We start from the raw sequence: 14,373 nt of genomic DNA on the forward strand, positions 1-14,373 counted from the left end.
CACACACACACACACACACACACACACACACACACACACACACACACGGGCCATTTTCAGTCGTCCAGATCTGCATCTGGCCACTGGACCCAGATGCCTCTGGAGGAGAAAGTGAGGCTGGTGACTTTGGAGAGCACTCCCTCACTTAAATACAATTCACTTGCAAGTCATGGCATTATATCCCTGATGGTCCTCTTCAAGAACAAAGAAAACATTAATCAACAACCTATATACATGTATACATATAGGTATATATGCCTACATATATATATGCATTTTCTCCCCCAATAGAATACAAGCTCCTTGAGGGCAGGAATTGTTCCATTTTTGTCTCCATAACCCCAAGGACTTGCCTTTTAATTAGGTGCTTTATACCCTCCATCACCCACAGTTTCTTCATCTATAAAATGGGGAATAACTGTAGCAATTATCTCCCAGGTAGTTTTATTTATTTATTTATTATTTTTTTTTACTTTTGGAGGGCAATTGGGGTTAAGGAACTTGCCCAGGGTTACACGGCTAGTATTTTTGTGTGTGTGTTAAGTGTCTGAGGCTGGAACCGAACTCAGGTCCTCCTGACTCCGGGGGCCAGTGCTTTACTCACTGCACTACCTAGCCGCCCCCCTCCCATTAAAGGAGGTAATGTTGGGGAAAGTAATGTGCAAACCTTAAAAAAAAAGCCTCAGTTATAATTACAATTATTTATGGCCTCAGTTTGTAATAAGGATATCGTCAAGTCACAGAGGTACCAACTCGAGGGGGCAGCATTCACAGGTGGTCTAGGCCCTGTTCTAGTCACCTGACTGGTGCTGGTCTTCTCCCTTGAGGCTCCAACTTTTCTGCTGCTGCAGCATGCCTCTAACTAGCCTCAAGAGAACCCAGAATTTTAGAGCTGGAAGGAACCTCAGAGGTCAGGTCAATGCTCACTATAAGAGACCATATAGGTGGTGCAGTGAATAGAGCACCAGACCTGGAGTCAGGAGGACCTGAGTTCAAATCTGGCCTCTGATACTTAACACTTACTAGCCGTATGACCTTGGGCAAGTCACTTAACCCCAATTGCCCTTCCCTCCCCCTTCCAGAAAAAAAAAGAGACCACCCAGGATGTGCCAATGTGGGGGAAATCTACCATTGTCTGAGCCCATTGAATTATAGACTATCTCATGTTTAGTCAAGTTTTCCTGATATCAAATCTAAATAGACTTCTAAATGCCTAAATATATCACTATTATTCCCTGGGATCAAATAGAACAAGGTGAATCCCTTTCCTATATGAAAGCCTTTTAAATACCATTGACACCTAGTATGTCTCTCCTTGAGCCTTCTCTTCTGTGGGTTAAATATTCCCAGGTGCTTTAACCCACCATCATATGGTATGGACTGAAAGTTAGCTAGCCCATCAAAGTCCTTCCTAAATTTTGGCCTCCAAAACCAAACATAATACTCCAGATAAGTTCTGATCTGAGTAGAAGAAAGACCAGAATGTCCTGATTCTTGGAAGTTATGTCTATCTCAATGGAGTCTGAGATCATATGTTAATCAGAGCTAATGACTAACATTGATATAGTGTTTACAGTGTGTGTGCCAGGAACTGTTATAAGTGCTTTAAAAATATGATCTCATTGGATCCTCACAGCTCTGGGGACACAGTGCTACCATTATCCCCATTTTACATTTGAAGAAACTGACTTGACCAGGGTCACACAGATAGTAATTGTTGGGGGCTAGATTTGAACTCAGGTCCTCTGGACTCCAGGGTTAATGCTTTACTTGCCACATCACAGTTCCCAAATATTGGGGTTGTGGTTCACTAAGACTTCCAGATATTTTCCATGAAAGCTGCTATCTAATGAGCCATACCTCTGTTGTGGTCTAGGGGTGTTGGGAACCCTGAAATTCAAGGGCAAAGGTATGGGTTCTGCCTCGAGAGAATTTGACTCTCAAGTCTTCTTTTGGTTAGGATGAGTGGAATTTTAAGAATCTGCCCATTTGTATCTCTAATGCAAGCAGGCCAGATTCTTAAGAAATCTGTGCAATTTAATGGGGGCAAGATGGACACTTAAATACAGAATGACTGGGAAGATCTGGGTATGATCAAGGAGTGGCCAATAGCTTCAGGTGACCAGGATGTAACAGAGAGGGGTCTAGATGGAATTAAGGAGTGGTGAAATAGCCTAGGATAGAGCCAGGTATAGACAATGAGGGCCACAATGAAAGGACAGTTAAGAGGATACTGGGATGGACCAAGAGCCTTGGGCAAATGCCAGACTTGGTTCAGGGGCTTTGGGGTCCTTTTATCGGTCCAGCATGAATCCCATCCCCCATAGCCTCCCTCCTCTTGTACTTGTTAAGTTCCTTTTTTGATACCATGAGTAAGATTTTGCAATTATCCATCTTGAATGTCATTTTATTAATGAATACAACTCAACAATCTCACTTCTCATGATCTTTATGAATATTAAAGCTGTCATTCAGTGTGTTAGCTTTCCCTCCCTGGTTTTGTGCCATCTGAAGATTTGATGAGCATGCTATCTTTCCTTTGATCCAAGTCATTAATAAAAATAGTAAACAGGACAGATCTGATGCAGAAGTCCTGGTTTAGATCCTTCTCCAATCCTACTTGGTTTCCCTTCCCCCACCATGTCCAACCCTCCCCCATGCTAAGTCAGATCTGACAATTAGTCTGTAACTTATAACCATAGAGTTATCTGGACACCTAGAGGTTAGGTGATTTAGGACAAGATCACTTATTTAAAGCTAGAAGGAACTTTGAGGTCATTAAATCTAATCCCATCATTTTACAGGTGAGGACACTCAGGTCTTGAGAGACAAGGGAGGGTGACTTGCCCAGGGTGACACAGCTAGCATGTCTGAGAGGCAGGATTTGAAGGTACGTCTTCCTGGCTTTAAGTGGATAAGTCATTTTGTCCTTCAAGAATGACTTGTTCTTGATAAAGGTGCACTAGCCCTTTGTAATCACAGCTTCCTTTCTTAGATGCTTTCTAACCAGTTCTTTAATGATCCACTCTAGAATTTTCCCAGGAATGGGAGTCCAACTCAGTGACATATAATTTGCAGACTCTCTTCTTCTTTTTCTTTTTTTTGAAAACTAGGTCATTTGCCTTTTTCCAGGCTGGTGGGTGGCACTGCTCCCATTCTCCTCTTTCAAATACCAGTTGGCTGTGGCTTGGCAACCACACCATCTAGTTCTTTTAGTGCCCCAAGAACCCAGAAGTTTCCTGCTTTTATCCTCTGTCTCTTCCCAGGAAGAGTGATTTATCTTTCAGTCCATCCTCCCTGGGGAAGCCACGAGGAATCAGAGAGCTGACCGAGCATAACTCCTACTAGTGAACCCTGGGGACCTTCCTTAGCTCATAAGAGAGATGTCAGGAGGGGCAGGGCTCTGATTTAGGGGATGACGGAGCACCTCCTCCCCAAGAGGGCGAGTTCTGGCTCTGGATCTACTAAACTGGATAATCATTCTTACTTCCCTTCTCTGGATCCTAGTTCCCTCAATCTGTACACTGGGTGTAATCACACTCCTCCCGACCTCACAGGATTGTTTTTTGAAGTGTAAAAATGAAATAGAAATGGCAGCTATCATTATTGTTCCCCACCTGTTTTACCCAGTCTTCATTCATTCAACATTAATTACCTAATTACTGATTAAGTGCCAGCTAGGAAAACAAAGCTAATTTAAAAAATCAACAGTCTCTGCCTTCAAGAAGTTTAAATTCCACGATGGTGGGGTGCCTAGGGGTGTGGAGAATGATATACACCCAGAGTGATGACTCATACATAGATGAACAGAATTCAAAGAATTCAGAAAGGAGAGGATGATGATGGAATTTGGAATAGAACTGATGTCATCTGACATTAGACAACAGTCCAGAAAGAGCATGATAGCTACCAGCAAACAATGTTTGAAAGGCTGTCATAAGGAAGATGGATCAGCCTTGCTCTGCTTGGCCCCAGCTTAACACTGGAGCTGTCCAAAAGTGAAATGGGCAGTCCTGGGAGTGGCTCACCCGCCCCTGCTCTCCCTGCCCATCCATAATAATGTTTAACAACAACAACAATGATAATGATAATATAATAATAAAAGCTCACATACATATAATACTTTAAGGTTTGTAAAGCATTTACCTGTTATCTCAAATAATCCTCACAACAACCCTGAGATAAGTGCCTATGATTATCCCCATTTTACAGAGGGGGAAACTGAGGCTTGAGAGAGATTAAGCAACTTGCTCAGGTACATGCCTGAGGCACAGTTCCAACTCAGAACTTTCTGAACTTAAGTCCAGCCCTCCAGCTACCCAGCTGCCTCAATGCTCTGCAACCAAAGGGTAGATGATTTGTAGTTTGTAGAAGTAATTCCTCTTTGAGAACCCATTTGCCTAGATAGCACCCGAGGTCCCTTCCAACTTCAAAGATTCTGTGATTCTACCATGGAAAAAACTCTGAATTTGTAGTCCAAAAGACCTCATTGTCCCTCCTGCGGCTTAGTTACAAGAAGAGTAAAATCAGAGGGTTGGCCTCCAATATCCTGCCAACTATAAGATAAGAAAGTAGCCCAAACAGGTACCCAAGGAGCAACAAGCCATTCAAAAGTTAAATTAGGGAGAAGAGGCTTTCAAAGTCGTTCTAGCGGAATGGAAACTCCCAGAGGGTAGGGACTGCATAGTTTCAATTTGGTCTTTGTCTCACCACAAAGCCCTTCCAAATCTGGTGAACGGATGGCCACAAATTTAATCACTAATCTCTACTGGTTTGGGGTGTATTGGGAGAAAAGGATTGAAGCTGACAGTTTCCAAGTCACTCGCCTAGCCAGTTTTTCTGATTCCTCCCACCAAACATGTTGGTTTTTTTTTCCTCTCTGTCAGCAACTTCTTCTGATAATGGTAAACTTTCTGGATGGATTATGGGCCGAGTTCAAAAAAGTATTCCAGACAGCTCGAAGAGAGGATACCTGAGGTATTCTTGAAGGGTAGGACTATGGACTATCTTTGTTTCTGCATCTTGGTGGAACAAAGGCTCTCAGACCCTTTTTACAGGACATCTGTTCTTGCAATTGGAAGGAGATACTATTTTTGACTCTTTTCTAAGTGATAGATCTTCTTAATTGCACTTTTGACGAATCTTTGTGGTATATTTATCTCTAGGTTTTTGCTAGCTTTGGTTAGTCACTGGAGTCTACAACATTCTCAGAGACAACACTTGGAATTTTGGGACTTCAGTGGAGTGGGAAAGTATTGGCTTTACAGTCAGAGGGCCCAGGTTCAAATCCTACTTCTACAATTTTACTACCTGTGTGACTGTGGCCAGGTTGACTGGCCTCAGTTTGCTTACTGTAAACTGAAGATGACACCTAAAGCTCCTTCCAGCTGTATGATTCTAAAACAATAGAACATGATGGGAATGAAGAAGAGATGTGGAGAAAGTGTTTTAGGAAAATTTGAGTAAGAAGGGGGTATTCAAGGTCAAGGAAGAAAGATATTCAACCTGCACTTGGACCTGGTTTCATCTTCACATTTAGGCACGGTAGTGGATAGCTCACTGGAACTAGAGGAGACCTGTGTTCAGATTTTAGCTCTGACATTCACTTAATAGCTGTATGATCCAGGAAAAATTACTTTCTGTGCCTTGGTAATATCATCTATAAAATGGGAGTACTTGCATGATCTCTCTCTTAGGGTTGTTGGGAAGAAAGTGCTTTGTAATCCTTAGAGATATCAGTCTGGTTATAATTATCATGTAAAGGAATGGGAGGACCCTGGGAAATCCTGCCCTGAGTCACTGGGGATAGTGAGGTTGAGGTGGGAGGAGGGATTCTGGATGGATTTGAAGGCATCAACTGACTGGACTCTCTTCTATGGGCCTGAGTGAGATGTAAGATGAGTCACAGGCCAGGGCTGCCTTTTATTTCTCCTGCCAGGAACTGAAGCCCAGGCTTGGTGCAGGGAGAGCTAAGTGTAAACAGGGCTTTAGCAACCTTAAGTGCAGGGCCCCCCTTTAATACTCACTTTAATGTTCAGGAGACTTGGCCCAGCTTTTCCCCCAGGCTTCCTCAACCCCTTTACCCCCAAGGCAGCAGCATCTCAGACCTTCCTGGCATACACCAGCATCAGTGTGCCCAATTTCCCCTCCAAATGAACAACACTCTCCTGCCTCAGAGACCAACCTAGGTGGGGAGATGAGTCAGTCCCATGTCCCCTCCCTTACTCCTTCCACAAGTGGGAATTTCTCCAGGATTTCTGCCAGATTAAGGTTAGGTTTGTGAAGTGGGAATAAACCTAGGCCAGTTATTGTTCCTAGGAGTATGTGTGCTTGAGAAGCAGAGTGGTGGGTAACACAAGGAATGTGTGTGTGTGTGTGTGTGGAACCTGAGAGTACTAGAGCTTTATAGGATATCTGACATGCTGCACAAGTGTGGGCAAAAAGTGTATATGTGTACAATTTACACGGGGGTGAATAAGATATGGACCCTGTGACATTAGAGTGTATGTGTATAGGTGACAGACGGGGAATGAGGGTCATCTGGGAGCCACAGGAATAGAACAACGAAAAGGGGGTGTGTGTGTGCCACTGTGAGGAGAGGCCTTTAAGGGCCCTTGAAACCCCCTGTGGCTAGACCGCAGGGGCAGTGTAGGCTCTAGGCGCTGGGGCTGGAGAGGGAAAGGGCCGATTGCGTGGGTGGGTGTGAGTCTGCACAGCCCCTCAAGGATCGGGTTGGCTATCGCGGTGGGCAGAGGTTAGAGGGAGTGGGAAGACAGTGCCTACCTGCAGCTGCGGCACAGACAGACAAGACAGCTGTTAGGACAGATGCTTCCCGCGGGCAGACGGGTTTAGGCGGTGGAGGTTTCCGAGTCCCTGCCGCCGAGGCAGACGTGGCTGCCCTGGATGCTCCCTTGCCGAGGCAGCGACGGGACGGGTCATCGGACACGCGCCTCCCCTCCCCTCCCACCCCCCGCAGCTAGGACTCAGTTCCAAGAGAGGGAAGGAGGGGCTAGGGCAGGACCTGGGCTGGGGAGGGGGGGGGGGGGTGGGAAAAAACGGGGGGGGGGGGGGGGGGGGGGGGGGGTGGGGGGAGGGGGGGGGGGAGGGGGGGGGGGGGGGGTGCCGGGATTGGGTAGGATGCTAGGGAGTGGGCTGGGGTGGAGGGTCTGGAGGGGCCGATGGCGGGGTAAGGAAGAACCTAGATGGGGTTCAGGGTGTGATGGAGCATGGAATAGGGGAGAGCTAAGGGGTATAGGAGATGGCCCCTCGGAGAGCCCTGGCAGGCTCGGGCGGTGGCTGGGAGCGGGGGAGGCACGCGAAGCTGAGGCCGCCAGAGCAGGTGCTAGAGGAGGAAAGAGGGGGGAGGAGGGAATGGCGAGGGGGAGCGGCCCGGGGTCCGTAGGAGGTGGCGTTCGAGCCTCCAGTAGCTGGAGGCTGGAGCTTCGCTGCCGACTAGGCTCAGCCCCGCCTCGTCCCGCCCAGTCCCTCCCCGTCCGGCCCGGCCTCGGTCACTCACATCGCTGGGCGGGACGTTGGCGGAGAGCCCTGCCCCGAGGCCCCCCATTCCTAGCCCGCCCTCTCTGGCTTCCAGGGCTCCTCCTGCAGCTTCCGGGAGCCTGAAGCCTGCCTCACCCCTCCTCCACCAACCCAGCTTCCCCGAAGCCACCTCAGTCCGCCCACCCTCCGCATCAGATCCCCTCTCCATCTCTTCCACACGAAGAGAAACATGGGGGCGCGCTGCCAACCTCCCCAGGACTTGTCTCTTCTTTTCACACGAGACATCGGTGGGGCCCCAGGCTCCTGAGCCCCCCAACCCCAGACAAATCGCTCTACGCCACATCACCCTCCCACCTGTGCGGAGCCTTCTCGGACAAGGTTCGAGGCCCCTCTCACAACCTTCCCCACTACTGTTAGATGAGCACACGCGCACACCCTCATTTTGACAGTCTGCTTGGCCCGGGCCCCATCTCGCTTATCTTTTGCTTTATTATCATTCTTTGAACTTTGGAGTGAGTGTCTGAAGCCAGCAAACCGCTGTCTGCCTCCGTTGTTTACCAACCAGACTCCGACACAGAAACGCTGTCTTGTCTGTGTATCAATCCCTCTCCCCACCCCCATTTCTGGCAGGAGCACAATCCTGAAATTTGGCTTCTGCGCGCCCCGACCTCAGTGTCCAATAACACAGTGCAAACGGTAGCAGGTGTGGGCAGGTGTGGAATAAATGTTTTATTAAATTGAATTGAAAAGAGCCGGCCCCTTCTCTTGGGTGGACCGTCTCTGTTGAGTTAGTCTTCTAGACTGGGAGGGAGACCGCAGGGCCGAAGGAAACCCGGCCCTGACTTGGAGACCCTCGTGGAAAAAACAAACAACACCCCCCCCCCCCCCCCCCCCAAAAAAAAAGAGAGCCCACAGGTGGAGAGAAAAGAACCATTAAAAGATAATTCCTCCCTACTGTGAGAGGTTGGACGCAGATGTCTTTCAGTCATGCCACCTGACTTTCAATAAATCCGAGTTTGGCAGGGTCCAGAGATGTGCTCACAGACTACACAGATTACTGAGAAGGGAGGAGTGCCCAGCGCCTGAGGCTCCCAGGAAGAGATGCGACTTGGGTAAACCGAGAGGTGGGGCCTCGACCAAGGGAACTTGCCCCAGGCTGGAATCCACGTGGCCTGTACACCTCCAGGGCCAGGCCGAGGTCTGTTCTGGGAGCTGGGAGAGAGCAGATTACTTAGATTAATGGGGTCAGACTGGAAAGGCTCTGGAGGTTTCAATCCCCAGCCTGAGTGAGGAATGCGGCTCTTTTTTACAATAGGGTCTGTTCCCCAGAGGACTAGTCAAAAGAGCATCTGAAGGAAGATCTGGGTTTGAGTTTCAACTCTGTTACTTATTAGGTTCTCCATTCATCTCTGGGCTTCGGTGGAGGTGACAACATATTTGAGTTGGAAGAAAAGCTGATTACTAGTCAGAAAAATTTAAGTCCTCCTACCATTTACTAGCTGTTTGACCTTGGTCAAGTCACATTCCTTCTCCCATCCTCAGTTTTTCTCTTTAATCAGTTCAATCTTTCTCAATCCAAAGGTTGGATGAGTTGATGCCTAAGGTCCTTTCCAGCTCTAAATCCTAATAATCCTTAGAGTTAGTGGGTAGGACAGTGGGGGAAGGTCAGTGTTTCTATGAGGGACATGAATCTCAGCCTCTTTTTTTTTTCTCAGCTTCCCCTCTTTTTCTTCTCTCCCACCTTACCATATCCAGAAAGTTTCTATGTGTTGTCCGGGCAAAGGATGTTTGGCACTTTAGACTGTCCCCTCTATGTATGAAGGCCAGAGGCCAGGGATCAGGGAGAGGAGGTGGCTGCTTTGACCAGTCAGTAGCTGTTGTCTCCAGAGACCAAAAAGGGCACTGCCACTGGCTTAATAATCTGTTTCTGACCTTATGATTGTTTATTTAACTCAGTCAGTCAGAGATAGTGGCAGTAGAACAGAGAGCCCTAAACCAGGAGGCAGGAGGTTCTAACTTGGCTGTGTGGTCTGGGGGAAAGATATTTCCTTTCAGAGTTAAAATTTCTACTTCAGGACTGGCAGGACAGGAGAGGGATGATAAGAATCAACAGGTACATTCAAATGGTATTTCTCGAACTTGGAATGTCAGAGCTGGGAGAGCCCTTAGAACACAGGATGTCAGAGCTGGGAGGGCCCTTAGAATAGTGGTGTCAAACTCAAATAAAAATGGGGTTATCGATTCTATATATAAGTATCCTTGTGGGACACATATTGGCTTAGTTTTAAAATGTAATGTCTATGTTTTATTATATTTTTGTTTTGTTAAATTTTCCCAATTACATTGTAATCTGGACAGCCCCTGGGAAGGCTGTGTGCTGAATTGAGGACTGCTTGTTTGACATCCTGTCTTAGAGCATAGAATGTCAGAGCTAGGGGAACCCTTAAAACAGATTTTTGAGGGCCCTCAGAACACAGACTCAATCAATGAACATTAAGTACCTGTTATGGTGCCAGGCACTATGCCAGTACACTATTATGTGCCAGAGCTAGGAAGAACCTTAGAACAGAGAATGTTAGAGCTAGAAGGACCCTTAGAACACATGATTTTTAAAATTTAATTCTTCTCTTCAGTTCTAAATTCTCTCCCTCCCTTCAGCTTCTCCTCTACCCGATGGCTGGAAATACAATATCCATTAAACATATGATGAAATACAAGCCATTTCTGAATTAGCCATAGAACATAGAATGTCAGATCTGAGAAAAACTTCAGAGACAACAGGTTCATATCTTTCAACCTGGGAAGTGCCTTAGAGACCCTAATTCAACATTCTTGATTTACAGATGAGGAAACTGAGGCTCCCAAATGGATTTTACTACTGGGGGTAGGGGGGTGGGTGAGGTGTCACACAGGAAGTAGCAGAGTGAGGATATAAAGCCCATTCCTCCGACTCCAGAGCTAGCCTGTCCTTTCTACCTTCACCACATTGTTTTTTCAAGATAATTCATTTGAAATCAATTCAAGAACTAAAAGGCCTTCTATGAATCCAGCAGATCATCTGGCCCAACATTCTTATTGAACAGTGGAAGGAACTGAGGTTCAGGGAGGAGAGGTGGATTTGCAGTTGAGTGGTTGAGCTGCCCCCAACACTATACCTTTTACTGTCTATTTCTGGACTGTTGCTACTTCTGCTTCCCCTAGAATGTAAGCTCCCTGAGGGCAGTTGTTTGTCGTTTAATTGTGTCCAACTCTTTATGACCCTGTGGACCATACTGTTCATGGGATTTTCTTGACCAAGATACTGAAGGGATCTGCTTTGCCATCTCTTTCTCCAAATGATGAATAAGGCAAACAGAGGTTAAGTGACTTGTCCAGCATCACACAGCTAGTAAGTGTCTGAGACTATATTTGAACTCAGGTCTTCCTGACTCCTAGCTCAGCACTCTATCCACTGAGCCACCTAGCTACCTACAACAACAAGAAGAGAATGCAAGCTCGGAATGTCCCATTTCTATCCTGTATCTCTAGTGCCTCATGCATTTTTCAGGGCTGCTTGGTGTGCACCTTTACCTATTCTGACCTGTGGCTTCAAGAAGCATGTAGAGTAGCCACACCTTGGCAGGACCTTCTTGGCAGAGGGGTTAAAACAGGTTGAGGGTAACTGATAGGCCTCAAACCTGTTAGTGAAGGGAAGGGGGTGTCTGTCCCAAGCATGTGAAGACTTCCTCTGGTGGAATGGGAAGAGAGCAATTTATTCCAATGGCTGTGAAGGCACTGTGGAGCTTGGTCAGACACTGAAGATGCCAAGGTCATCCACTGCATCCTGGACCATCGCCAGTTTTCTTGACTTTTGTCCTGCTACTGGGCTTTGATGATTGGAAGAGAGAGGGAGGTGACTTTGCCTTACTTTGATCCACTTCATGTAGAGTCAAGATACCACTGTGTGATGTGATATTCTTGGTCCTCTTCAAAGAAGGACAAATAAACTTTGTACACAGTAAGGACTTAATAAGTGTTTGTGAAATTGACTCACTCCTTTGACCCATTCTTCCTTCTCTGTGCTTTGTATTACAGTTACCTATGTAATCTTTGTAATCCCCTAGTAGAATGTAAACTATGTAAGGCATTGAAGGGATGGTGAAGGGAAGTGACTCTGGGAAAGTCACTTTAACCCTGTTTGCCTCAGATTCCTCATCTGTAAAAAGGACTGGAGAAGGAAATGAACTCCATTGTCTTCGCTAAGAAAACTCCAAATGGGACAATGAAGAGTTGGATGTGACTGAATAATATTCCTTGCACACCATTGGTGCCTAATAAATTTTTTCCAAATTATGCTTCCAGCCCCTGAAGAGTAACTAGTATTTTCTTCAAGTAGTCACATCCTCTGTTTCTGAGCTTGCCTGTATCCTCTTCTCATCTTCCTCTTCCCTGGCCCCCATTTCTTGTGCTTGGCACTTTTGGGAGGGCCTTCTGCGAGGGTTGTGTCCATTAAGGGGATTCCACCCTAGCAAGAATAGAGTTTAGCAGAGCTAAGCCAAGGAGGGTGCTCAGGCAACAAAGCTCATTGTTTTTGATTTAGCTATTCTGATCCTTCCCTCTCTGGGCCCTTTCCTGGGGCTAAATATACAAAATTCCTGGATCAACCAGTTCCAGATTTTACAATGCAGCCCTCTGGAAAGGGGGGGGGGGGGGGGGGGGTTCCTTCCTTCTGTCTGGCATCCATTCCCTTCCTTCTTCCCTCTTCTCCTCTCTCTTTCACTCCCTCCCTCCTTCCTTCCTTCCCATCTCCTTCAAGAAGCCTCCCTGAGTCAGGTTTGCCCCTTTTCCCAGCATTCTGCCATTGGAACCCACCCTCCCCCATTTAGTAGGTTCCGGTGCTTACTTGCTGGGGGTAAGGGTGGGGTGGGGTGGAACCTACCTGTAAAATGCAGATAAAAATTCTGGCTCAAACCTCCGCCCCCTCTCCCTGGGCCTTCCCCCTAACCAGATTGACCCCAGGAAAGTGCCTGGCACAAAGTACTTAAATATTTGTGGCATTTAATAAAATTGTTGTTCTTTGATCTTTTCTATAGTTTGAGACTGTGTAGGGCTCCTTAGTCTCGTTCTTGTCCAAGGTCACATGACCAGTTGACACTGTGGTTTGTGCAAGGTAACCTTCTACAAATATTTGTTGAATTGTGGATTTGAACAAGTGGGGGAGGGGAGGTCTGGAAAACTGACTGAGTACAGGATGGATTCTGAGGGTTTTGAGGCTGCTGAGAATGACTTAATGTCTGAGAGCGTCCTGAATCTCAGGTCCAGGTCAACTCCCTTGAGTTCTGAGCCTTAGGCTGGAAGAGAGCCTTTTGGTTCTGGTGAAGAAGACCAGGGGTTGCTCATGTGCAGAAAGGGAGCTTTGTTGTTCATCTGTGGCTGATTCTTCATAACCCCATTTTTCTTGGCAAAGATACTGGAGTGGTTTGCCATTTCCTTCTTCATCTCACTTGATAGATGAGGAAACTGAGGCAAACAGGGTTATATACAACTTGTCATTCTTTTAAAATATATAGTAAAGCTATCATGTAAATTTCTTTTTTCTTTTCCTCCCTACCCCTTCCCTCCTTAGAGATGGCTGCCATTAGGCACAAATAGGTGTGTGTGTGTGTGTGTGTGTGTGTGTGTACTATACATACTTTTATTTTATCAGTTTTTTCTCTGGATGCAGATAGTGTCTTTCTTCATATGTCTTTTATAGTTAATATGAGTATTTATAGTAGTCAAAATGACTTATTCACTCAAAGTCATTCTTAAAATAATATTGCTGCTACTGTATACAATGTTCTCTTGGTTCTGCTCATTTCTCTCTTCATTATTTCATGCAAGTCTTTCCACGGTTTTCTAAGATCATTGAGCTCATCATTTCTTATAGCACAGTAGTATTCCATCACAATCATATACCACAGCTTGTTCAGCCATTCCACCATTGATGGGAATCCCTGCAAAATTTTCAGAGAGCTGCTATAAACATTTTAGAACTTCTAGGTTCTTTTTATTTTTCCCTAATCATCTTTGGAAACAGACCTCATAATGGTATTAAGAGATTCATCATAGAATTATTAAATTCTTCCCCCCTCCATAGTTAATGCTTGTACATTTGCAAAACAACTAGGAAATTGATGGTGTGAAAAAAAAGTTTTGCAAACTACAAAGTCCATTTGAATGTGAGTCTAAAGTCATGCTGTACTTCCAGGGAACAGCACAGCTACTGATGGAGTGCATTTACATGGTGCTTTAAAGTTTGTAAAGCCCTTTAGATGCATATTGTATTTGATAAACAAGCTATACAATGTATGGGGTATTTGAGAAGAGTTACCCACTTCTCATATAACTTGGTGGGAGAGGGGGATTTACCTATCGATTTCTCTCTCAGGGTTATAGATCATAGAGGAAGGACATAAGCTTTGGCATCTTGCTAAGAAGACAAATGCCAATGCCTTGTCGGTACCAGTGACTGGAGTTAATACCAACATGATTGGTGGGCTAGCTGAGCCTCAAGAAGCTAACCCTTTTGTTGTATGGCCTTCCCTTTCATCCTTTGCCACAGCTTGCCCAGAATTCTTTTCACCTTTTTATTTCTGCTTTTCTCAGGGAATTCTATAGGGCAGATTAGAGAGGAAGGAATTTTTCCCTCCTCCACCCTTTGCAGTTGATAGCAACTTACAGAAAAAGCACATGGCAGAGGCAGACATGGACATACATTTAAATTAAAGGAGAGTTCTTGGGAGTGGAAGTTTTCCAGCCAAATGAATGGAAGCAACCAGACAATGATGGATCTCCTTTCCATGGCAGAATCAGAGAGATGAGAGAGAGAGAGAGAGAGAGAGAGAGAGAGAGAGA

At 45.9% G+C, this 14,373-nt stretch overlaps 1 protein-coding gene across 1 annotated transcript in view; it reads right to left on the reverse strand.

Moving 5' to 3' along the window:
- LOC138168431 (ceramide synthase 4-like) overlaps window positions 1–7,024 on the reverse strand; it is a 53,476-nt gene extending 46,452 nt beyond the window's left edge. Inside the window, exon 1 of the mRNA XM_069097515.1 lies at window positions 6,784–7,024. The gene's annotated coding sequence lies outside the window, so the exon portion shown is untranslated. The remainder of the gene's footprint in view (window positions 1–6,783) is intronic.
- Between the last annotated feature and the right edge of the window lie 7,349 nt (window positions 7,025–14,373).

Source organism: Petaurus breviceps, unplaced genomic scaffold (assembly GCF_028583685.1).
Source record: "Petaurus breviceps papuanus isolate PSGF00001 unplaced genomic scaffold, PetGlider_PUasm1.0 103, whole genome shotgun sequence".
In the NCBI taxonomy this organism is placed as follows: domain Eukaryota; kingdom Metazoa; phylum Chordata; class Mammalia; order Diprotodontia; family Petauridae; genus Petaurus; species Petaurus breviceps.